The sequence below is a fragment of the Nycticebus coucang genome, chromosome 15 (assembly GCF_027406575.1).
Source record: "Nycticebus coucang isolate mNycCou1 chromosome 15, mNycCou1.pri, whole genome shotgun sequence".
Lineage (NCBI taxonomy): Eukaryota > Metazoa > Chordata > Mammalia > Primates > Lorisidae > Nycticebus > Nycticebus coucang.
This window is the reverse complement of record NC_069794.1, coordinates 73,973,091-73,997,928: the sequence shown is the minus strand read 5'-3', so window position 1 is coordinate 73,997,928 and position 24,838 is coordinate 73,973,091. Positions and strand designations below refer to the sequence as shown.

At 36.9% G+C, this 24,838-nt stretch overlaps 1 protein-coding gene and 1 pseudogene across 3 annotated transcripts in view; one reads left to right on the top strand and one right to left on the bottom strand.

Annotated features, from left to right (window-relative positions):
* LOC128566967 (zinc finger CCHC-type and RNA-binding motif-containing protein 1-like) overlaps positions 1-20,776 on the top strand; it is a 33,526-nt pseudogene extending 12,750 nt beyond the window's left edge.
* ATP8A2 (ATPase phospholipid transporting 8A2) overlaps positions 1-24,838 on the bottom strand; it is a 752,313-nt gene that overhangs the window by 646,614 nt on the left and 80,861 nt on the right. The window lies entirely within an intron of this gene.

The following is a 24,838-nucleotide window of genomic DNA, read 5'->3' as shown; positions in this document are numbered from 1 at the left end:
TGACGACATTCACATGTTGAAGAAATTTGCCACAACTAAACCAGCTCTCCATGATATTCTCAGAACTAGCCTCCATAAAGATCAGCATAATCCTCCACCACAAAAGTAAATCCACCCAGAAATTTTTGATCAAATTCCAACTTCCACAGTCTCAAAAGGATTAAAAATGTACAGTGGACTCTCGAAAGGCTTATAAATATTCTCAATTAATGTGAATGGTTTAAATTGTCCTCTAAAGAGGCACAGGTTGGCTGACTGGAGACAAAAACTCAAGCCAGATATCTGCTGCATACAAGAATCGCATCTTACATTAAAAGACAAATATAGACTCAAGGTGAAGGGATGGTCATCTATACTCCAGGAAAATGGAAAGCAGAAAAAAGCAGGTATTGCAATCCTATTCGCAGATGCAATAGTTTTTAAACCAACCAAAACAAGGAAGGATAAGGATGGACACTTCATATTTGTTAAAGGTAATACTCAATATGATGAGATTTCAATTATTAATATTTATGCACCCAACCAGAATGCACCTCAATTTATAAGAGAAACTCTAACAGACATGAGCAACTTGATTTCCTCCAGTTCCATAGTAGTTGGAGATTTTAACACCCCTTTACCAGTGCTGGATAGATCCTCCAAAAAGAAGCTAAGTAAAGAAATCTTAGATTTAAACTTAAACATTCAACATCTGGACTTAACAGACATCTACAGACCATTTCATCCCAACAATCACATTCTTCTCATCAGCCCACAGAACATACTCCAAAATTGACCACATCCTGGGCCACAAATCTAACCTCAGCAAATTTAACAAAATAGAAATTATCCCTTGCATCTTCTCAGACCATTATGGAATAAAAGTTGAATTCAATAGCAACAGGAATCTGCATACCCATACAAGAACATGGAAGCTAAATAACCTTATGCTGAAGGATAAATGGGTTATAGACAAGATTAAGAAGGAAATAACCAATTTTTGGAACAAAACAACAATGAAGACACGAATTATCAGAACCTCTGGGATACTGGAAAGGCAGTCCTAAGAGGGAAATTTATAGCACTACAAGCCTTCCTCAAAAAAACGGAAAGAGAGGAAGTTAATAACTTAATGGAACATCTCAAGCAACTGGAGAAAGAAGAACATTCCAACCCCAAACCCAGCAGAAGAAAAGAAATAACCAAAATCAGAGCAGAATTAAATGAAATTGAAAATAAAAGAATTATACAACAGATCAATAAATCCAAAAGTTAATTTTTTGAAAAGGTCAATAAAATAGATAAACGTTTGGCCAACCTAACCAAGAAAAAAAGAGTAAAATCTCTAATTTCATCAATCAGAAATGGTAAAGATGAAATAACAAGAGACCCCTCAGAAATTCAAAGAATCCTTAACGAATATTACAAGAAACTTTACTCTCAGAAATATGAAAATCTGAAAGAAATTGACCAATACTTGGAAGTACACTACTTACCAAGACTTAGCCAGAACGAAGTTGTAAGGTTGAACAGGCCTATATCAAGTTCTGAAATAGCATCAACTATACAAAATCTCCCTAAAAAGAAAAGCCCAGGACCAGATGGCTTTACGTCAGAATTCTACCAAACCTTTAAAGAAGAACTAGTACCTATACTACTAAACCTCTTCCAAAATATAGAAAAAGAAGGAATATTACCCAGCACATTCTACGAAGCAAACATCACCTTGATCCATAAACCAGGGAAGGACCCAACAAGGAAAGAAAATTATAGACCAATATCACTAATAAATATTGATGCAAAAATACTCAATAAGATCCTAACAAACAGAATCCAACAACACATCAAAAAAATTATACACCATGACCAAGTGGGATTTATCCCAGGCTCTCAAGGCTGGTTCAATATACATAAATCTATAAATGTAATTCAGCACATGAACAAACTAAAAAATAAAGACCATATGATTCTCTCAATTGATGCAGAAAAGCTTTTGATAATATCCAGCATCGCTTCATGATCAGAACACTTAAGAAAATTGGTATAGAAGAAACATTTCTTTTTTTTTTTTTGTAGAGACAGAGTCTCACTTTATGGCCCTCGGTAGAGTGCCCTGGCATCAAACAGCTCACAGCAACCTCCAACTCCTGGGCTTAAGCGATCCTCCTGCCTCAGCCTCACGAGTAGCTGGGACTACAGGCGCCCGCCACAACTCCCGGCCACCTTTTGGCTGCAGTTTGGCCGGGGCCGTGCCTGAACCCGCCACCCTCGGTATATGGGGCCGGCGCCCCACCGACTGAGCCACAGGCGCTGCCCAGAAATAGAGGCCATCTACAGCAAACCCACAGCCAATATCGTATTGAATGGAGTTAAATTGAAATCATTTCCACTTAGATCAGGAACCAGGCAAGGTTGCCCATTGTCTCCATTACTCTTTAACATTGTAATGGAAGTTTTAGCCATTGCAATTAGGGAAGAAAAGATGATCAAGGTTATCCACATAGGGTCAGAAGAGATCAAACTTTCACTCTTCACAGATGACATGATCGTATATCTGGAAAACACTAGGGATTCTACTACAAAAATTTTAGAAGTGATCAAGAAATACAGCAATGTCTCAGGCTAAAAAATCAATACCCATAAATCTGTAGCCTTTATATATACCAACAATAGCCAAGCCGAAAAAACAGTCAAGGACTCTATTCCTTTCACAGTAGTGTCAAAGAAGATGAAATATTTGGGAATTTATCTAACAAAGGACATGAAAGATCTCTATAAAGAGAACTATGAAACTTTAAGAAAAGAAATAGCTGAACATGTTAACAAATGGAAAAACATACCATGCTCATGGCTAGGAAGAATCAACATCGTTAAAATGTCTATACTACCCAATGCAATATATAATTTTAATGCAATTCCTATCAAAGCTCCATTGTCATATTTTAAAGCTCTTCAAAAAATAATACTTTGTTTTATATGGAATCATAAAAAACCTCAAATAGCCAAAACATTACTCAGAAATAAAAACAAAGCAGGAGGAATCATTCTACCAGACATGAGACTGTACTATAAATTGATAGTGATCAAAACAGCATGGTACTGGCACAAAAACAGATTAAGTAGATGTCTGGAACAGAATAGAGAACCAAGAGATGAATCCAGCTACTTACTGTTATTTGATCTTTGACAAGCCAATTAAAAACATTCAGTGGGGAAAAGATTCCCTATTTAACAAATGGTGCTGAGTGAACTGGCTGGTGATCTGTAAAAGACTGAAACTGGACCCACACCTTTCACCATTAACTAAGATAGACTCTCACTGGATAAAAGATTTAAACTTAAGACACGAAACTATAAAAATACTTGAAGAAAGTGCAGGTAACACTATTGAAGAAATCGGCCTGGGTGAATATTTTATGAGGAGGACTCCCCAGTCAATTGAAGCAGTATCAAAAATACATTACTGGGACCTGATCAAACTAAAAAGCTTCTGCACAGCCAGGAACATAGTAAGTAAAGCAAGCAGACAGCCCTCAGAATGGGAGAAAATATTTGTAGGTTATACCTCCGGTAAAGGTTTAATAACCAGAATCCACAGAGAACTCAAACGTCTTAGCAAGAAAAGAACAAGTGATCCCATCTCAGGGTGGGCAAAGGACTTAAGAGAAACTTCTCTAAAGAAGGCAGACGCACGATCTACAAACACATGAAAAAAAGCTCATCATCTTTAATCATCAGAGAAATGCAAATCAAAACTACTTTGAGATATCAGCTAACCCCAGTAAGAGTAGCCCACATAACAAAATCCCAAAACCAGAGATGTTGGCATGGATATGGAGAAAAGGGCACACACTTCTACACTGCTGGTGGGAATGCACACTAATACCTTCCTTCTGGAAGGATGTTTGGAGAATACTTAGAGATCTAAAAATAGACCTGCCATTTGATCCTATAATTCCTTTACTAGGTATATACCCAGAAGACCAAAAATCACAATATAACAAAGACATCTGTACCAGAATGTTTATTGCAGCCCAATTCATAATTGCTAAGTCATGGAAGAAGCCCAAGTGCCCATCGACCCACGAATGGACTAGCAAATTGTGGTACATGTATACCATGGAATATTGTGCAGCCTTAAAGAAAGATGGAGACTTTACCTCTTTCATGCTTACATGGATGGAGCTGGAACATATTCTTCTTAGCAAAGTATCTCAAGAATGGAAGAAAAAGTATCCAATGTACTCAGCCCTACTGTGAAGCTAATTTATAGCTTTCATATGAAGACTACTACCCAACTATAGCACAAGAATATGGGGAAAGGACCAAGGGAGGGGAAGGGAGGGGGGAAGTCAGGGTGGAGGGAGGGTAACGGGTGGGGCTATACCTACGGTGCATCTTAGAATGTGGGTACAGGCAAAACCTACTAAATGCAGAATACAAATGTCTACATACAATAACTAAGAAAATGCCATGAAGGCTACATTGAACAGTTAGATGAGAATACTTCAGATTGTACATGAAACCAGCACATTGTACCCCTTGATTGCACTAATGTACACAGCTATGATTTTACAATAAAAAAGAGAATATTTCAGATTGTATATGAAACCAGTACATTGTACCCCTTGATTGCACAAATGTATACAGCTAAGATTTAACAATAAAAAAATAATAAAATAAAATGGAAAAAGCAAAACTCTGAGATGACGATATCAGAAGATCAGTAATACTTCCCGAGTGCTTTTAAACTGTCTTTTGACCAAATCCACATATAGTGGATGGTTTGTTTGTTTTTTTTTCCCAGACTATTAGAGGCTACACACGTTTTATTTACATACTTTGTTTTGGTACAGATTGAGTCAAAGTTATTAAGGGTGCCCTTCACCCAGGCATTGAGTGAGATATGAACTGTGGTCAAAAGCTTTGCCACATTCTTGATATTTGTAGGGTGCCTCTCTAGTAAAAATTATCTGATGTCAAGTACAAGAACTCCAGTTAAAGGTTTTGCCACATACCTTACATTTGTGGGATTTCTTCTAAGCATAAATTATCTTACATTTCTTATATTTGATGATTCTAAAGTCTTTCTCCCATTTATTATACTCTATGTGTTTTCTCCAAAATGAATCCTTGATGCTGAGTATGTTAGAATGACCGAATAATAGCTTCTACGCATTTACTACATTTGCCAGACTTCTTTTGAATATGGATACTCTGATAAATAATAAGCTTTGAGTATTAATAAAAAGAATTCCTCACACTTTTTACAAAAAAAAAAAAAAAGTGCATCTTAGCCTGATGGCATAGCCCTAGCTGGGTCAAGTGCCTCTCCCTGTGCACAAGCCCTGGAGGTATAGTGGGCAGGGAACAACTCCAGGCAGCATCTTTCTCAATCTCATACCACTCAACAGAACCCCGTGCAGCTGTCCAGTCTGCTCATTTTCCATATCATAGCTTTGCTTATGTGTCTGCCTCTCCTTTTGGCAAGCTCTCCACTTGGACAGGTATGGGTCGTACCTTACTGATCTTACCATTATCAGCAACTGGGAGTGGAAGAAGAGGAGATGGTAAGAGCTATGGGATTCTAAGAGAAAGATGGGAAGGGGACTAACTGGTCAGAGAGAGCGAAGATGGCTTTCACTATCAAGTCAGCAACTGAGCTTCATCTAATGGCTTCCAACAGGCAAAGATGGGGAAGGAACATGTCTCGAGGTAAGACAAAACCGTAAGCAAATATGCTGCAAGAACAGCTATCGCTGGGTTTCCTGGCACACCCTCTGTTAGGTTTGTGTTCTGATCTGCTCCACACCCAGGCAAATACACAAAACAGACAAAACCCCTCAGCTCTACTTCCCTGCACAACACTTCCTCTGAAGGGGAGGAAAAGGAATAGAAAATGGGAAAACTATTTTCATGGACCAAGTTTTTAAGTATAGGAGGCTAAAATGATCAAGCAGTGAAAGCAAGTAGGAGATCACCCAGACACTTAATAAGCTAGGCTGGAAGAGGTGCAAATCAGGCAAGGTGTTCACTCAGGAAGGATCTGTAGTGGTGAGTCCCAGGCCAAAACTGGGATGCCCAAGGAGCAGCAACTGCTCTGAGAAGCAGATCAGAGGAAGGAATAACACAGCCTGGCAGCTGGCTGCATAACAGGGAGAGGAAGGACATTTGGCCTGGAATTTTCTGATACTCTTCCTCAACCCAATTAATTTATGATCATTTAAATAAATAGCTCCCTCTTGAATGAAAGGGTTTTCACATCAGTGAACTATGAAATGAAATTGGAAAGTTAATATAATCAAATATGATATCTGTGCAGTATCATATGTCCATGATTAATAACTCTATGAAAATAAATGAATTAGATGCCCAAGGAATAAAAGCATATAGCATTCTGCTCTCAGGCTAGAGCAGACCATTCTGCCAAAGGCACTACTTCCAGATGGACCAAGGGTTACAGAAGCCAGTAAAAGGAACTGTTCCAAAGTCTCAGTAATGGCTGACATACGATTCTCGATCACAACTAGTGGCATAGTCTACTCTGCCAACTCTTTGCGGATGGCCACGACCCAGAGTCTTGTGTAATGTCCTGAGCCACCTTTTTCTCTGCTGACAATCAGAGTCAGGTCACAGCCCTGCATCAGGAGACATTGTTGTGGGGTACAGTGAAGGAATAGCATGAATCAAGGGATGATACCCTCCAGAGTTTAGAGATACCCTCTGAGACTGAACTCTACGCAAAAACAAAGTGAGTTTACTTTTAAAATGCAAATAAAACAAAACAAAATGGAAAACAAAGACAAACAGCCACTCTAAGAGATAAAGAAATGTGATGCTTCTAAAACCAGAGCATCTCTTAAAATTCTGCCATAGTGAAAGCCATTGGTAAGATGCCAACCCCAGGCTGAGAGGGTACCCTCACATCAGCACTGCAGGCTGAGGCTTCCCCAGAGCAGTTCTGCTCCTCTCTGTTCACGGGTATCAGGTCAGCACAGCCACACAAGGGCTCTCTGGGCCCAGTCCCATGCCCTCTCCACCCTCATCTCTCAGAGGTATTGCCCCCCAATAAACCTCTCTTACTCCTAACTCCATCTCAGTGTCTGCTCAATAGAGGACCTAAACTGGCATCTCTCCTCCAGCTCCAGCCTGCATTTTCACACTCACGGAAAGAACAGTTTCGAGTTTTATTTGGATGATGACAACAGTGCTTGAACAACTGCTATATGGTGGGTTGATGAGAGACATACAAATGGCAAAACAAGTAAAATATACATAACACTTGCAGAGAGAGAGTCCAGCCCAAAGGATAGAGCACCAGACAGAAAAGATCAAGCAGTTCACCCCAGAGTGGCCCACTGCACAGCTTCTGTGCAGCTTAGGACACAGAAAGGTGACCCAACAGCAAAGTTCCTCAAATAAACCTCAGGGAGACCAGCATCAGAAATGCAGGATTGGTCTGTTGGCCCTTATGTGCACAGAAATTACCCACAGTAGTTTCAAATACCAAAGCAGGTTGGTAGAGTAAGAGAGAAAAGATTATGTGAATTTATTTTGTTAAGACATATCCCTTAAGATAGATGCAAAGAAAGTACAAATGCTTTTCAAGGCATGGTTTTATACATTACCTATAAATCTTCTTGAGTGGATGCTTTATTTTAAAAAGCATTAATTATCCAGGTCATATAAACTGTTGCTTAGATTCAAACATCTCTCCTTTCAGCCTCCTTCCAGCTCAATAGAAACATCACTCTGACCACAGCATCTATAGAAACTCTGTGCGGCTGGTGGTGCCTTCTCCCTATAAGAACATGTCTCAGGGTTATCATGGCCATCATGGGTGGTGTCATGTTTGAAGACATTCAGGAAGGAATTCATAAAAGCCCCCAGCACTTAACTGTGGCTCCTACTTGTCTCCATTCAAACCCCAACCACCCTCTGCATATGTTCCTCAGTCAAAAGTTAGACTATGGGGAGACAGCCCCCGAGGAATAGTTAACCTGCATTAGGAACAGTTCAGCATCCTCCCCTGCAATTACTTTCCAACTACTTTCATTTATCTTTCAATTCCACATCTGCCAGGAAATCCTAACGCCCTCCCCTACCCTCTTGAACCTGACCCCCCGCCTACCCTCACTCCCTCCCCTATCATGTCCTGCTTGGATACTGTAATAACTTCCCAGCACAGCCTTCTACTCTTTCCCCTCAGGAGCCTGTTTTCCATGTGGAAGCCAGTGTCTTTTTTAAAATGTGAATCAGACTCAGTTAACCAGCTCACCCAAACTGTTCAACCGCTTTCCATGGCACTCAGAGTAGACAGCACACTTCCTGGAGTGAGTGGGAAGGTTCTATTGCAGACACACTGGCCCCTGCTGAGCATCCAGCTCCCTCCCACCTCAGGGCCTTAGCCCCTGCTATTACCATTCCTTTAGTTTACAATAACCTCAGCTGGATTCCCTTCTTCTACAACTTCACATCTCTTGTCCCATATTGTTTGGGTCTCTAAACCCAAAGCAAATACCCCAGAAAGGAATTCTTTGACACTGAATACAAAGTGTACTTGCAAGACAAGTACTACAACTTGTCATCAATACAACCTTGCTTTAGGCAACACATTTGTCCTACTGAGTACTCTCACCAGCCCCTTTGTTAGAAGGATGAACATCTGTCAGATGGCTGCTCCCTTAGTTTAAAAACTCAGGCTTACAATAAACACTAAGCTTTCCAACTCTGATGTTGGAGTACCTAATGTTGACATTGTTAACATAATGACCTCATCATAGCTGCTACCCCAGATGTTATAACGAACTCAAGTCTAATCCAAAGTCATAATTCCACCTCCAGTTTGATGAAACCTGAAAACAAATCTCATTCTCCTGAACACAAATACCGATAAGCTCCTGAGATAAATTAGAAATAGCAAACTTATATTATTTATTTACACAATTGTATAAGTACTGCACAATTTTTTTATTAAAGATTATATTGACTAATAGACTTTTACAGTTGTTAAATAAAAAAAGTTATAATACCATATAAACATCTAAAACTCAGCTACTGTATTTCCTCAAGGTTTACATCACCATCTTTTTGCCAAGAGTCACTTTTTCACAAGAATCTCTCTGTATGTGTACTTATTTTATATTTCATCAAGGAATTTGTTTATCTTGCCCACTTATGAGCCCAAATTTTGTGTTTCAGATCATTAAAGACATCTCCATGTCCCCCATCTCCTTCCAACCACATTACTCCATACTTTAGAACTCTAAATTGATCCTGTATTTTCCCTCGACAAAAAGTTACTTGTATATTGCATTACCTAATTCAATGAACTCTAGTTCTCCTACTGCATATGCACAGTTTAGGTAGAGCAATATTTATTATATTTGAAGTTATTGTCAAATTTTTATCACAGTGAAGCACTGCATTGCAAAGATCCTTTGTCAATTACCTAAACATGTATAAGCACCCAGACTTGGGTATTGGTAAGTATAGTTAAGAAGAACCAAAAGATCATCAGTTTATTATATCAGTTCATTATAACCATCCAAATGCATTAAGATAGGCATTTGTGAACTATGTACATATCAGCACTTACACTGCAGTTTGTGTGTTTATGTATATGTTTTATTAAAAACTATGTTTATAGCCAGCACCACAAAGTCCCAAAGCTGCAGATGCTTGTGAGGGTGAAGAGAGAGGGAAAACTTGTGCCCTGTTGGTGAGATTGCACACTAGTACAGCCTTTTTGGAAAGAAGTATGGAGAATTCTCAAAGACCTAAAAGTAGACCTTCTATTTGGTCCCACAATCCCATTATTAGGGGTCTATCCAGAAGAAAAAAAGATCATTTTACCATAAGGACATTTGCACTCAAACGTTTATAGTAGCTCAATTCACAATCACAAAGATATAGAAACAATCCAAGTGCCTGTAAACCCATCAGTGAATTAATAAATTGTGGTATATGTATACCCTGGAATACTATTCAGCCATATAAAAGATGGAGACTTTATACCATTTATTTTACCTGCATGGATTTGGAGAACATTCTCCTAAGTACCTCAAGAATGGAAAATCAAGCATCCCACGTAGTCCATACTAAGTTGAAACTAGCAAATGAACAAGTATAGGCCCACACAAGAGAAAAATACCATTAAATTCAATAAGGTGGAAGGGGGTGGTCGGAGTTGGGCAAATTCCCACCTAACAGATACAATGTACAAGTAGATAGGCACACTTCCTGGGTGAAGGACTCAACTACAATCCAGGCTTTACAAACAAAAACAATGCAATATAATTGTATATAGCTCATATTAACTAGAAATTTAAAAATAATAATAAAATGTTAATAATAAAAAAAAGACCAATGTGTTGTACTCTCCAATATGGTAGCCATAAGCCACAAGCGAATATTGAGTATTTGAAATATAGCTGGTCTGAATTGATATAAACTGTAAATATGGAAAATATACTAGATTTTGAAGACTTAATATTTATAAAATGAATGTAATTCGAATTTTGCCAGCACAGAGAAAAAACAAGTGAAGTGATGTATATGTAAATTACTCCAATTTGATCATTACACATTATATACATGTATCAAAATCTTCCTCTCTACTCCTGTAAATATGGACCAATATTTTCCCTTTTTTTTTGACCAATATTTTCTTTTCTTTTTTTTTTTTTAATTAAATCATAGCTGTGTACATTAGTATGATCATGGGGCACCATACACTTGGTTCATAGACCGTTTGACACATTTTCATCACACTAGTTAACATAGCCTTCCTGGCATTTTCTTAGTTATTTTGCTAAGACCTTTACATTCCACATTTACTAAGATTCACATATACCCTTGTAAGATGCACCATAGGTGTAATCCTATTAATCCCCCTCCCTCCACTGACCTCCCCCCTCCCTCCCCTCCCTTTCCCCGTTCTCCCTATTCTTAGGTTGTAACTGGGTTATAGGTTTCATGTGGAGGTTCTAGATTAGTTTCATAATAAGGGTGAGTACATTGGGTATTTTTTCTTCCATTCTTGAGATACTTTACTAAGAAGAATATGTTCCAGCTCCATCCATGTAAACATGAAAGAGGTAAGGTCTCTATCTTTCTTTAAAGCTGCATAGTATTCCATGGTGTACATATACCACAATTTATTAATCCATTCGTGGATCGATGGGCACTTGGGCTTTTTCCATGACTTAGCAATTATGTATTGGGCTGCAATAAACATTCTGGTACAAATATCTTTATTACGATTTGATTTTTGGTCTTCTGGGTATATGCCCAGTCGAGGAATTACAGGATTGAATGGCAGGTCTATTTTTAGATCTCTAAGTGTTCTCCATATATCTTTCCAAAAGAAATGTATTAATTTGCATTCCCACCAGCAGTGCAAAAGTGTTCCCTTTTCTCCACATTCACGCCAACATCTCTGGTCTTGGGATTTTGTGGTATAGGCTAGTCTCACTGGAGTTGGATGATATCTCAAAGTAGTTTTGATTTGCATTTCTCTGATGATTAAAGATGATGAGCATTTTTTCATATGTCTGAAGGCCGCACGCCTGTCTTCTTCAGAGAAGTTTCTCTTCAAGTCCCTTGCCCAGCCTGCGATGGGATCCCTTGTTCTTTTCTTGCTAATGCGTTTGAGTTCTCTGTGGATTCTGGTTATTAAACCTTTGTTGGACACATAACCTGCAAATATCTTCTCCCATTCTGAGGGCTGTTTGCTTGCTTTACTTACTGTGTTCTTGGCTGTGCAGAAGCTTTTCAGTTTGATCAAGTCCCAGTAGTGTATTTTTGAAGCAGCTTCAATTGCCCAGGGGGTCCTTCTCATAAAAAACTCACCCAACCCAATTTCTTCAAGGGTTTTCCCTGCACTCTCTTCTGGTATTTTTATAGTTTCATATCTTAGGTTTAAATCTTTAATCCAGTGAGAGTCTATCTTGGTTCATGGTGAAAGGTGTGGGTCCAGTTTCAGTCTTCTACAGGTTGCCAGCCAGTTCACCCAGCACTATTTGTTATATAGGGAATCTTTTCCCCATTGAATGTTTTTAAGTGGCTTGTCAAAGATTAAATAACGGTAAGTAGCTGGATTCATCTCTTGGTTCTCTATTCTGTTCCACCAATATTTTCATTGAAATTTTTTTCATTAAAAAAGAGGAACAGAAAAAATGAATATAAAATGTCTCAATAATTTTTATATGGATTACATGCTGACATAGTTGGGATATATTGAGGTAAATAAAATATACTATTAAATTACAAATACGCTCACATTATATTTCTATTCAACAGTGCTAGTTTAGCTACTACAACTTCATTATTAATAACTATCTTACCCTTCATCTGTTTCTTTTTTTTTTTTTTGAGACAGAGTCTCAGTATGTCACCCTTGGTAGAGTGCCGTGGAGTCACAGCTCACAGCAACCTCTAACTCTTGGGCTTAGAGATTCTCTTGCCTCAGCCTCCCAAGTAGCTAGGACTACAGGCACCTGCCACAACACCTGGCTATTTTTTGTTGTTGTTGCAGTTGTCATTGTTGTTTCAGCTGGCCTGGGCCGGGCTCGAACCCATCAGCCTCAGTGTATGTGGCTGGTGCCGTAACCACTGTGCTATAGGCCCTGAGCCTATTCCTTTACTGTCAACTGTCAAAGCAGTTCCTTTCCTCCCTCCTCACTCCTCAACTTAACTCACATCTTGTATCTAAAGGAGGAAATGTACTTTTGATACCAGCTTCAGAATAACCTAATAAGGAAATATAAATCTGGCAAACTCCCCAATTCCTGTGATTTAAGGACCAAAAACAGTGCAGAAGAAATCTAACCTGAAATCAGAAAGTATTTCACTAAAATCAAAACACTTGTCCTACAGAAGTGTAGTCTTTCCTAGAAATAAGCATATATTTACTTTATCCATGTTTCCAACAAGATTAACAAACTAAACACAGCCCTACTTCAGATCAGAGACAAAGAGAGGAAGAAAAAAATGCTGCAGGTAGATGCACTAGTCACTAGTCAGAACGGACAGATCACAGCAAGAACGGGCACAGAAGAATAAAAACAGGAAGTTCACCAAACCCAGCAACTCCTGCAGCTGTAAGTGAGAGGAACCTCATGGCCCTGGAATTACAACCACAAAAACAGCCCTAATTAGGCTGTTTAGATCACTTACACTCACCATTACCTTTTTAAGTCATTAAGAAAGGTTCATATAACTCCTTCCTAGGACTCCTTATGCTTTGCCCAAAGTTATTTTTAATTCAAAAGTTTACTATTATTTCTTGATAAATTAAACATTTTATTTTAAATGTTTAAAATTATATTTTCAAGCATCAACCTTACATGTTTAATTCAATACCTATTGCTCAAGCTAAAGAAAATATCTGCTATTTTAAATGTTTGAGATCTTCCCAGAAATAGGTCTAAAACAATATATAGTAGTATATCTTAAATACTTTTGTGTCTATAAATGCTTTTATAGCCAGTGAATTACAATCACACACTTAATACTTACTTATACATACAAACAAACATAAATAGGACATTAATCTTTAATAGCACCTTTCTCAAGCACATGATTTTGGTCAGTGGACATTAAAAACAGCTGTAAGTTTACAAGGACAGAGAAGCACCTAAATTTTAGTAAAGAAAAGATTAGTATGATACTCTGTTGCACCTAAGGGACAGAATATAACAGCCTCTCAGTGTGTTATATGTTCAGCCCTTGATGGTGGGAAGATGTCAGAGACAAATGCAATGCGGGCAGCTATTCCTTCCATCACAGGAGACTCTTGTGCGACTCCCATCTGAGCTAGGCCAAGAACTTCTAATAAGTTCTCTATCTAAAAGACTTCTTTACACTCATGAAGATATATTTGCTTACAGGAAAGGATGCCTTTTCCCTTTTTATACTCTATATCAAGATTTTGAAAACTAAACCCACAAGTTTTGGAGTAACTTTCCACTACTTTGTATTAAAAGAACCCATGTTAGGTGAGATCCAAGCAACTGACTCCCTCCACCTATGCTGTGGTAAGCCTAGAACATCCAAGCTAATTTAGAAGACAAGAAAATTACATACACATTAATAGCCAAGGAAATATAAATTAAAATGAGATCATCTGACCTCAAAATGAGATCATCTGACCTCACAAACTGACAAAGCTTGAAAGTGAAAACTAGAATATGTAAAACGAGAATGATACTAGGTGGGCTTAATAGATTAGGCACTGCAATGGGAAGGATTTGTGAAATTGAAGACATAGGGATAGAAACTATCCAAAATGAAGTGCAAGGAGAAAAATGTTAACAGAGCCTATGAGATAATCTCAAGAAGGTCTAATGTACATATAATTGGAGTCCCAGTAGAAAAGGGGATGACGAGGCAAGGGATATAAATATCTGAAGAAGTAATGTGGAAAAGTATTTCCAGATTTGATGAAAACTACAAACCCAAAGGTCTAGAAGCTCAATGAACATCAAACAGGATGAATATAAAGAAAAAAACATCAAGGCACATCATATTCAATGGACAAAACCAGCACTAGCCAGAGAAGACAGCAGGAGCAAAGACAAGACAAGAACTATATCAGACTTCCCAGTTACGAGGAATAACCTTCAGTGACCTATTGCACAGTACAGTGACTATAGTTAATAATGATGTATTAGAGATAAAAACCACATCAGACTTTTCATCAGAAGCCATGCAAATCTGAAGATAATAGAACAGCATCTTTTTGAAAAATGGTCAATTTAGAATTAACAATAATATATTTCAAAAATAAAAGTGAAATAAAGATTTCTTTTGGACTGGGTGCAGTGGCTCAAACCTATAATCCTAAAACAGGACACATGTAAACAAATGAGACATTTCCTGTTCAAATGTTTTAAAAATTATTTAAAAGATAAGTAAATATAATAGTATATTGTAAGACTTATAAAATACCTGGAAGTATAACAGATAATGCAAAAGATTGAAACGGAGTGAATGAAAGGATACTACTATGAGGTTCCTACATTAGTCATAAAATAATATATTGTTATTTGAAGATAGAAAGTGACAAATGAAAAGATGCATATAGGAAATCTTGGAACAAAGACTAACAAACAAAAGCACAAAGAGCAATGGTTAGTAAGCTGAGGATGGAGACACAATGGGACACCTAAAATACTCAATAAATACTTCTTATATTTACTTTATTTTTATTTATCACAGGTACATAATAGTTGTCTATAGTTTGGTGATACATGTGATGTTTTGATATAGGCATACAATGTGTCATAATCAAATAAGGGTACTTGGAGTATCTATCACCTCAAACATTTATCATTTCTCTGTGTCAGGAATGTTCCAATTCCACTCTTTTAGTTATTTTTAAGTATACAATAACTTGTTGATGATAGTCACTCTGTTGTGATATCAAATATGAGATCCTATACATTTTATCTAACTATATTTTTCTACCCATTAATCATCCCTAATTTATTACCTGTCCCTGCTGCCCTTCCCAGCCTATTAACCATAATACTATTATTATTATTAATGTGTGTTTTGTTATGTTTTTTTGGAGACAGAGTCTCTCTCTGTCACCCCAGCTCGAGTGCAGTGGTGTCATCATAGCTCACTGAAACCTCAAACTCTTAGGCTCAGGTGATCCTCCTGCCTCAGTCTCCCGAGTAGCAGAGACTACAACAGGCACATGACACCATACCCAGCTAATTTTTTCTATTTTTAATAAGACAGGGTCTCACTGTTGCTCAAGCTGTTTTCAAACTCCTGACCTCTAGTGATTCACCTGCCTTGACCTCCCAGAGTGCTAGGATTACAGGTATGAGCTACCATGCCCAGCCCCATCGTTCTATAGTTAATAATATTCTCTCTCTCCATGAGATCAATTGTTTTAAATTTTAGCTCCCACATGCAAGTGAGAACTTGCAGAATTTGTCTTTCTTTACTTGATACATTTCACTTAACATTATGTTCTCCAGATCTATTCATGGAATCACAAATGACAGGATTTCATTCTTCTATATGGCTGAATAACATACTTTTTACTGTGTAAACATGTGTAACATACTGTTTACTGTGTAAACATGCACTTTTTCTTTATCCATTCATCTGCTTATGGACACGCAGGTGGATTCCAACTCTTGGCTATTGTGAATAGTGCTGCAATAAACATGGGAGTACAGATATCTTTTCAATATACTGATTTACTTTCTTTTGGATATATACCTAGCAGTAGGATTTATGGGTCATATGGTAGTTCTATCTTTAGTTTTTTGAGGAATTTGATACTGTTCTTCATAGTGTTATACTAATTTACATTCTCACCAACAGTGTACAAGGGTTCTCCCTTCTCCACATCCTATCTAGCATTCATTGTTCATTTGTCTTCGATAAAAGCCATTTTAACTAGGATGAGATGATATCTCATTATAGTTTCATTTGCATTTATTTAATGACTAAAGATATTGAGCATTTTTTTTATTTTCCTCTTGACTATTTGTATCTCCTCTTTTAATAAATGTCTTTTACAAGACACAATTGTAAGAGGGACTTTACCTAACAAATGCAATCAGTGTAACCTGGTTTCTTGTACCCTCAATGAATCCCCAACAATAAATAAATAAATAAAATGTCCTTTAGATCTTTTGCCAATTTCTTTAACTAGATTTTTTTTCCTATTAAGTTATTCAGGGTTCTTATATGGGCTAGTTATTAATCTTTTGTCAGATGAGTAGTCTGCAAATATTTTTCTCCCATTCTATGAGTGGTTTCTTCACTTTGTTGATTGTTTCCTTTGCTATGCAGAAGCTCTTTAGCTTGACATGATAGCACTTGTCCATTTTTTTGTTTTGCTTGCCTATGCTTTTAAGAAATCCTACACTCAAGAAATCTTTGCCCTGGCTAATGTCCTGAAGAAGTTCCCCCATTTTTTCTTCTGGCAGTGTCATAGTTTCAGGTCTTAGATTTAAATATTTAATCCATCTTTTTATTAAATCATAATTGTGTACATTAATGCATTTATGAAGTACAATGTGCTGGTTTTATATACATTTTGGAATGCTTACATCAAACTGGTTAACATAGCCTTCACATCACTTAATTATTGTGTTAAGACATTTATACTCTACTTTTAATGGATTTGACATGAACAATAGGTGAGGTCCACTAATCTAATTCATTTTGATTTGATTTTTGTATATGGTGAGAGATAGGGAGCTAGTTCATTCTTCTGTGTATGAATATTCAATTTTCCTACAACCATTTATTGAAAAAAACTACCTTTCCTTTATATTTATATTCTTGGCACAATACTTTTTTTAAAAAAGGAAGAAAAGAGGAAAGAAAATAAAGAAGAGATTGAACAAGTAGAAAATAAGTAGCAAGATAATAGATTTAAATCCAACCACACTGAGAACTACATCAGTTATAAATAGTTTAAATCAGCGGTTCTCAACCTTTGGGTTGCGACCCCTTTGGGGGTTGAACGACTCTTTCACAGGGGTCTCCTAATATCAGATATTTACATTAAGATTCATAACAGTATCAAAAAATATAGTTATGAAGGAGCAACAAAAATGATTTTAGGGTTGGGGATCACCACAACATGAAGAACTGTATTAAAGGGTTGTGGCATTAGGAAGGTTGAGAACCACTGGTCTAAATACTCCAATTAAAAGGCAAAATTTGTCAGATTAGATAAGCAAGAACCAACCATATGCTGTCTACAAGAAACCCATCATAAGTATAATACAATATATGGTTTATATAAAAAAATGTAATAGGTTCAAAAGGAAATGGAAAAAGGTAGCATGCAGACCACCAAAGAAAGCTAGAATATTACAACATCAGACAGAGTAGATTTAGAACAAGAAATATTACCAGGATAAAGAGGCACATTTCATAAAGATAAAGGGTACAACACACCAAGAGGAATTAACAATTCTAAACATTTACACAACTAATAACAGATACATGAAGGAAAACTAACAGATTTTAATGTAGAAATAGACAACGCTGCAATTATACTGACTACACTTCAATACTTCTTTCTCAGGAATTGATACAGCAAAGCTAAAGAAGATCAGTAACAATATACAAGACATGATAACACATGCAACCACTGGGTACTGCTAATACTTACAGCATCCATCCACCAAGTGAAGACAGCACATGGACCATTCAACACAATAAACAACAGTTGTAGCTACAAGTCCTGGAACAGTGAAGAAGACTGAAATGATATAAAATATGTTCTCTGACCACAATGAGAAATCCACAATGGAAAACTCCTTGGAAAATCCCCAAATATTTGGAAATTAAACAATACATCTCTAAACTATAGGGTAGGGAGGAAAATAATAAAGCAAGTCAGGAAATATCTTGAACCAAATAAAAATAAACAACAGAATCTGTGTGATGCAAATTAGGGGGAAATTTATAGCTTAAATACTTGTATTTTAAAAAGTAGGAAAGTTTAAAATAAATTTGTTTCTTTCAATACTAGAAAATATGATCAAATTAAATGCAATGTCAAGTAAAAGGAGACAAACAAAGACCAACAGGGAAAACAATGAAATAAAAAAAGGACATTAGAGGACATAGAGAAAATTAAAATCAAAATTGGTTATTTGAAAAGATCTTCTCTTTGAATAGATTAATCTTATGGAAGTGTCCTAAGGATATTTTGGCAGTACATTTATAATAGCAAAAAGTCAGAAATTATTTTGTTATTCTATGGAGAGAACTTTATTAAATTATACTATGTCTACATGAGAATATGATGCAGCTATTTATTTATTTTTAATTTTTATTTCTGTACATTTATGGGGTGCAAATGAAAATTTGGTATATGAAGTCAGAGCGTTTAGTGTATCCATCACCTGAATAATGTACCTTGTATCTATTAGATAATTTCTCTTCATCCAATTCTTGCTCCCCTCAGATCTGTATTATCCATCATTCCACACTTCGCATCCATGTGTACAAATATTTAGCTCCCACTTATAAGTGAAAACATGGTATTTGTCTTTCTGTGCCTATCTTGTGTCACTTAAGATAGTGTAGGAGTTCCATCTATGTTGCTCCAAAAGACATGATTTCATTTTTTTTATGGCTATGCAGCTATTTAAAATGTTGCAAAAGAATATGTAGTAATCTGGGAAAATATCCATGATACATTATACAAATAAACTAGGTTATAAAGCATGATGTCATTTCCCTGTTTTCCAAAAAGGTTATTTGGAGCAGATTAAATATCACAAAGATATAAAACTTATACAATTACTAGGGGGTAGGCTTATTAAGAGTGCTTTATTTATTTATTTTTTTTACTTATGTCTCCCTCAGTTTTTCTCTATTGCCTTTGTGTGCTTTTTTTATATTACAAAATTAATAAATTTTAATCTTCAAACAAAAACTAAGCATTAAATTTTCCTCTAGCATGTCCCATTAAAATAATTCTTACCCAGAAAGAAAGCCAAGTACCTACAACCAACCCATCATCAACAAAGACAAAAACATACACAGGGAAAGAACACCCTGTTCAATAAGTTGTGCTGGAAAAACTGGATGGGTCACATGCAGGAAAATGAAACTAGATCCCATCTCTCACCATGTATGAAAATTAACACAAGCTGGATTAAAGACATATGTAAGACATTAAGTCATAAGAATTCTAGAAGAAAACCTAAGAAAAATTCTTCTGGACATTGGCCTGAGTGAAGAATCCATGACTAAGATCCCAACAGCACATGCAACAACAAAAAGTTAATAAATGGGCTTGAAAAAGCTTCTGCACAGCAAAAGAAATAACCAACAGAGTAAATAGACAACCTACAGAATTGGAAAAGCATTCTCAAACTATGCAGCAAACAAAGGACTGACACCTAGATTTTATAAGGAACTCAAATAAAGCAGCAAATAAAAAACAAACCATTCCATTAGAAAGTAGGTGAAAGGGCCAATCTCAGGTTTTGGAAAGTCAGGAAAGGGTACTGCTGCTGCTGCTATAATCTCATCTCTGCGCCTGACCCCTCCCTAACCCAAAGCTGCTGTAACAGAAGGGAAGAGTTGGGGTTGATCCCCAAGATGAGCCTATGGTTCCAGCTCTTCTGGCTCTTCAAATTTCATGAACCTGCCCCACCTGAAGTGGATTGGCTCCAAGTAAGAGCAACTTGCCCTTTTCCCTGACCAATAATGACTTAAACAGGATATTTCCCAAGTCTGGCAAAGTTGTAAAGGTTACTATAATGAAAGAAAAAGATACCAGGAAGAATAAAGTGGTTACATTTACTTTATTTTTGCATAAAGATTCTGCACAAAACTATACCAGGGCAATAAACAACAGTTATTTGCTACAGTAATAAAAAGCAAGCTTGCTATTGACAATAGAAGAGCAGCTGAGCTCATCAGAAGGTAAAATTACTTTGACAAATCTAAGCATTATGAATGTGGGGAAAGTGGGAAAGTTCTTAATTAAGAACACTTAAGTTATTTATGCCTGTTGTAGAAATATGCTTGGAGAACATATTCCTTTCTTCCCCAATGAAGAAATAAAAAAAGAAAAAGAAGAAAATTCCTGAACCAGAGAAAGAAATTGAGGAAGTAGGAGAAAGTGAAGATGAAGGGATGATGGTTCTCTAATAGCCTCAGCTGGGCATTGGCATCCCAGCAAGCCAAAACTGAAGAAGAGAAAAAATGAAAACCCAGTTCAGATGATCCAAGATGCCCACAGATAAAGGAAAGCAAATATTTCAGTGACGAGGAAGAACTTAGTGATTAAAATGTCATTTATTATGTAAATATAATTAAAATTTCAAAAGTCTTGAAGTATAAAGTTCAGTTGGAGACGAGGGATTACTTTTAGAATTTGAGCACATGAATGTGTAATGCCAAATAGTTTTTTACTCTAAACTAGTTCATAGGAAATTAAAACATAATTTTAAAGTATTATGTTTCTATCTGGCCTTAGCACACTAATAAAAATCAAGATTTACTAGTAACAATCTTGAAAAGAGCTAATTTTAATAAAAATAAGGAAACATAAGATGATCATAGTAATAACCATTATCAACCCAAGAAAAAGACTTGAAAAGTTTATTATAAAAAGCTTTACTCGTGTCTGACTGGTTTGTATGAAGACTGTTGAAATAAATGTAATCTTTAAAACAAAATAAAAGTGGGCAAGAGACATGAACAAACATTTTTCAAAAGCATAGATACAAAGAGCCAACAAAAATATTTTAAAATGTTCAACACAACTAATCAACAGGGAAGTGCAAATTAAAGCCACAAAGAGAAAGCACCATTACCCCAGTCAGAATGGCCATTACTAAAAAGTCAAAAACAATAGATTCAGTGTGGATGCAGTTAAAAAGGAATCTTATACACTGTTGTGGGAGTGTAAATTATTGCCTCCTCTATGGAAAACAATTTGGAGATTTCTCAAGGAATTAAAAGTACATCTACCAGCAATTCCCTACAGGATATCTACCCAAGGAAAATAAGTTATTTTGTAAAAAACACACCTGTGCCCAAATGTTTACTGCTGCACAATTCACAATTGCAAAGATATAGAATCAATCTAAGTGCACATAAACCAAGGAGTGGATAAAGAAAATGTGGTATATACATACCATGGAGTACTACTCAGCCATAAGAAAGAATGACATATGACTTCTGCAGCAACTTGGATGGAACTGGAGCCATTGTCCTAAGTGAGGTAACCCAGGAAAGGAAAACCAAATGCCACATTTCTCACAAGTAGGAACTAAGCTATGGGTACGTAGGGGTATACAGAGTGGTGCAACGGACATTGGGGCTCAGAAGATGGCGGGGGTTGGGGTCAGGAATAAAAACTACCTCTCAGGTGCAATGTACACTATTTGGTGAAGGGTACACTAAAAACCCAGATATCACCACTATACAATTGATCCCTGTATCCAAAAACCATTTTTACCCCTATCGAAATAAAGACATATTAGTTCAAAAAAATAGTCCTTAACAATTACGGTAGGATGGTCCAGTGAACAAACTTTGGGTTAACCTCAAAAAATATATTAGTTTTTTGTCAAAACGCAAATATCCCTGCTGTTTTAGCAAAAATGAAAAATATTTTTTTGGACAAAGATTATATTCCTCAAGTTAAGTTTGTTCACTTAACTTGAAAAGCAATAGAGAATTAACATTTAACAAAAATACTTAGGAACTTTCTGGCTACGTCACTGTGCTTTTAGAACTAGGCTTAAGAAAATAAAAGTTATCACATGAACCTCTAAGATTTCTGCATGACATTTCGGAGGAAAGTTTATTATTCTTTTCTGCTTAGCAGAAACGTATTTTGTTCACTGTAGTCATATTTATTTTGGATACATTTTGGATTTGTAATGTTCTTCCCACAATAAATATTTCATTCAATGAGAAACTGCATTAAAAATACCAAAAGTAATTCACCACTGCAGTCTCATTAGAAGAAGATCTGGGGTTGGCAAAGTGATTTAGTTCCACTAAAAGATAATGGACAAAATGTTCACTGAGTGAACAACAAACTCAGTGTACTGCAGGCATCGTTAGGTGTTGTTCCAGGCTTTGGGACTCTAGGCAAAAGTATCTTGTCCTGATCAGTTACATAAGTCATAAATTAATTTGCTTCACATATTTGAATGCCCACTATAGTTAGTGAAGTCAGGTAATCCTCTAGTTGAGGCGCAGGGATACAGAAAGTAGTGGTCTGAGAAGTGAACCCATAAAGATACTTAAAACAAATTCTATCCTTCTTTTTCTTTTTTTTTTTAGGTGAAAGGTAAAAGACACACATAAATACACATTCTGAGTGTTGTTACAGATTGTAAGAGTTACAAGTAAAGCATTCGGAAATAATATAGCGCTCTTTCTGTAATTGGGGGTGGTCAAGAGACAGTGAGGGCAGCCCTGGACACTGCCACAGGAGGAAAGGGACACAGAAACCTGTTTCAGGGGTGAGATCTAAGTCTGGGGAAGACCACCCTAAGCACCCCATGAATATTCTCTCTCAATCATGTTTGCCAATCCTATGAGGTATATATTAGCTTCATTTCGTAGATAGGAATCTTTACTTATTTTTTTAAAGATAAGGTCTCGCTCTGTTGCCCCAGAAACTATAGTGCAATGGTACCATCATAGTTCACTGCAGCCTCAAACTCCTGGGTTCAAGCAATCCTCGTGCCTCAGTCTCCCAAATAGCTGGGACTACAGATGCCCACCACCGTCCCTGGCTAATTTTTCTATTTTTTAAGAGATGGGGATTTTGCTATGTTGCCCAGGCTGGTCTCAAACTCCTGGCCTCAAGTGATCCTTCTGCCTGGGCCTCCCAAGTTGCTGGGATTACAGCTGTGAGCCACTGTGCCCGGATAGGAATCTTATAAGTGGATTAACTGGTTCAAGTTCACAATTAGTAGCAAAGCTGGGGAGGAAGCCAACTTTCAAGCTCCTCATCATTATTTGTTCTGTACCTATCCGCACCCCAGGCATCACTCAGTCTTGCCCATCAAGTCTCTTGGCCTTCCGCTGACCCTCCAAGAGCATTCACACTTTGGCTTCTACTCTGTCCAAAGGCTCCTCTCTATGCCCTGCTGTTGTCTGAGAGAATCTTACTCATTATCTGAAACCCAGTGCGTCCTCCTCTATAACCTTGTCTGCAGTCCCTTAAGAATTTAAGTTGTTTTGTTCTTACATAGTCTCTGTTTAGGAAGCATAGTAGTAGGAGTTTACACAAGTGAATGAAGATGTATATTTTGGCTAACATTTTTTTAAATCAATACTCGACTAAAGTCAGCATTCCTCAGTTCAGTCAATAAAACCAGTGCCAAGTTTGTGCTAGGAATAGTGTGGTTCACTTAGGAGAAAATGAATGAGACCGTGGCTGCCCTTCACAGATCTCGCAGCGCAGCAGAAGGGGAGACAAGGACATAAGTTATTTCCAAAGAGAATACCAAATGTTAGGAGGAGCGTAGGCACCTGAGGAAAGGGGCACGGATTTTGAAGTTGTTTCAATTTAAATTTCTTCCCTTTTCAAATGAAAGCACATAATTCAATGTTATTTTGATTATGCTAATTGCATTAATGGTTTTACAATTATTCCATTCCATTTGGATCATGGAACGTGTTCTAAAACAGAACAAAAAGAGAAATAGTCTTTAAAGAAAACTTAATAAATTTGACTTCATTAAAATTAAAAATTTCTGCTCATTGAGAGATATTAGGGAAAGGAATAGGCAAGTCACAGCCTGGAAAAAGATACTTGAAATGCCTGGATGCTTCCATCCAGAATGAAGAATGCACATAAAACAGTAACAAAATGTGAAAAACAAATGAGCAAAAGTCTTGAACAGGTATTTCACAGAAAGACACACAAATGACAAACAGACACCTGAAAAGATGCTCAATATCATCACTCGTTAGAAGAATGCAAATTAAAATCATAAGGAGAAGCCACTACATACCTCCAATTATTCAGAGAGAGAGAGACAGAGACTCCTTAACATTCACCAGAATGTGCACCAAATGCTGTTCAACTACATTAGAAAGCTCTGCACATCTCTAAGAGTTCATATACAACTGCTCTAATCTTACCCAAGACAAATTAAAAGCAGTGTCCACAGAATTATATACAAGAATTTTCTTCATAATAGTAAGAGACAACCTACACGCCCATCACTAAAGGAATGGGCAAACAAATGGTGATCTCTCATGCACCAGAGCACTGCATTCACCCGCATTTCACTCACCATATCTGCTGACTCCAAGAAGGTAGACAAAAAAGGACACCCTGTACAATTCCACTTATATGAAGTTCAAAGGTAAAATA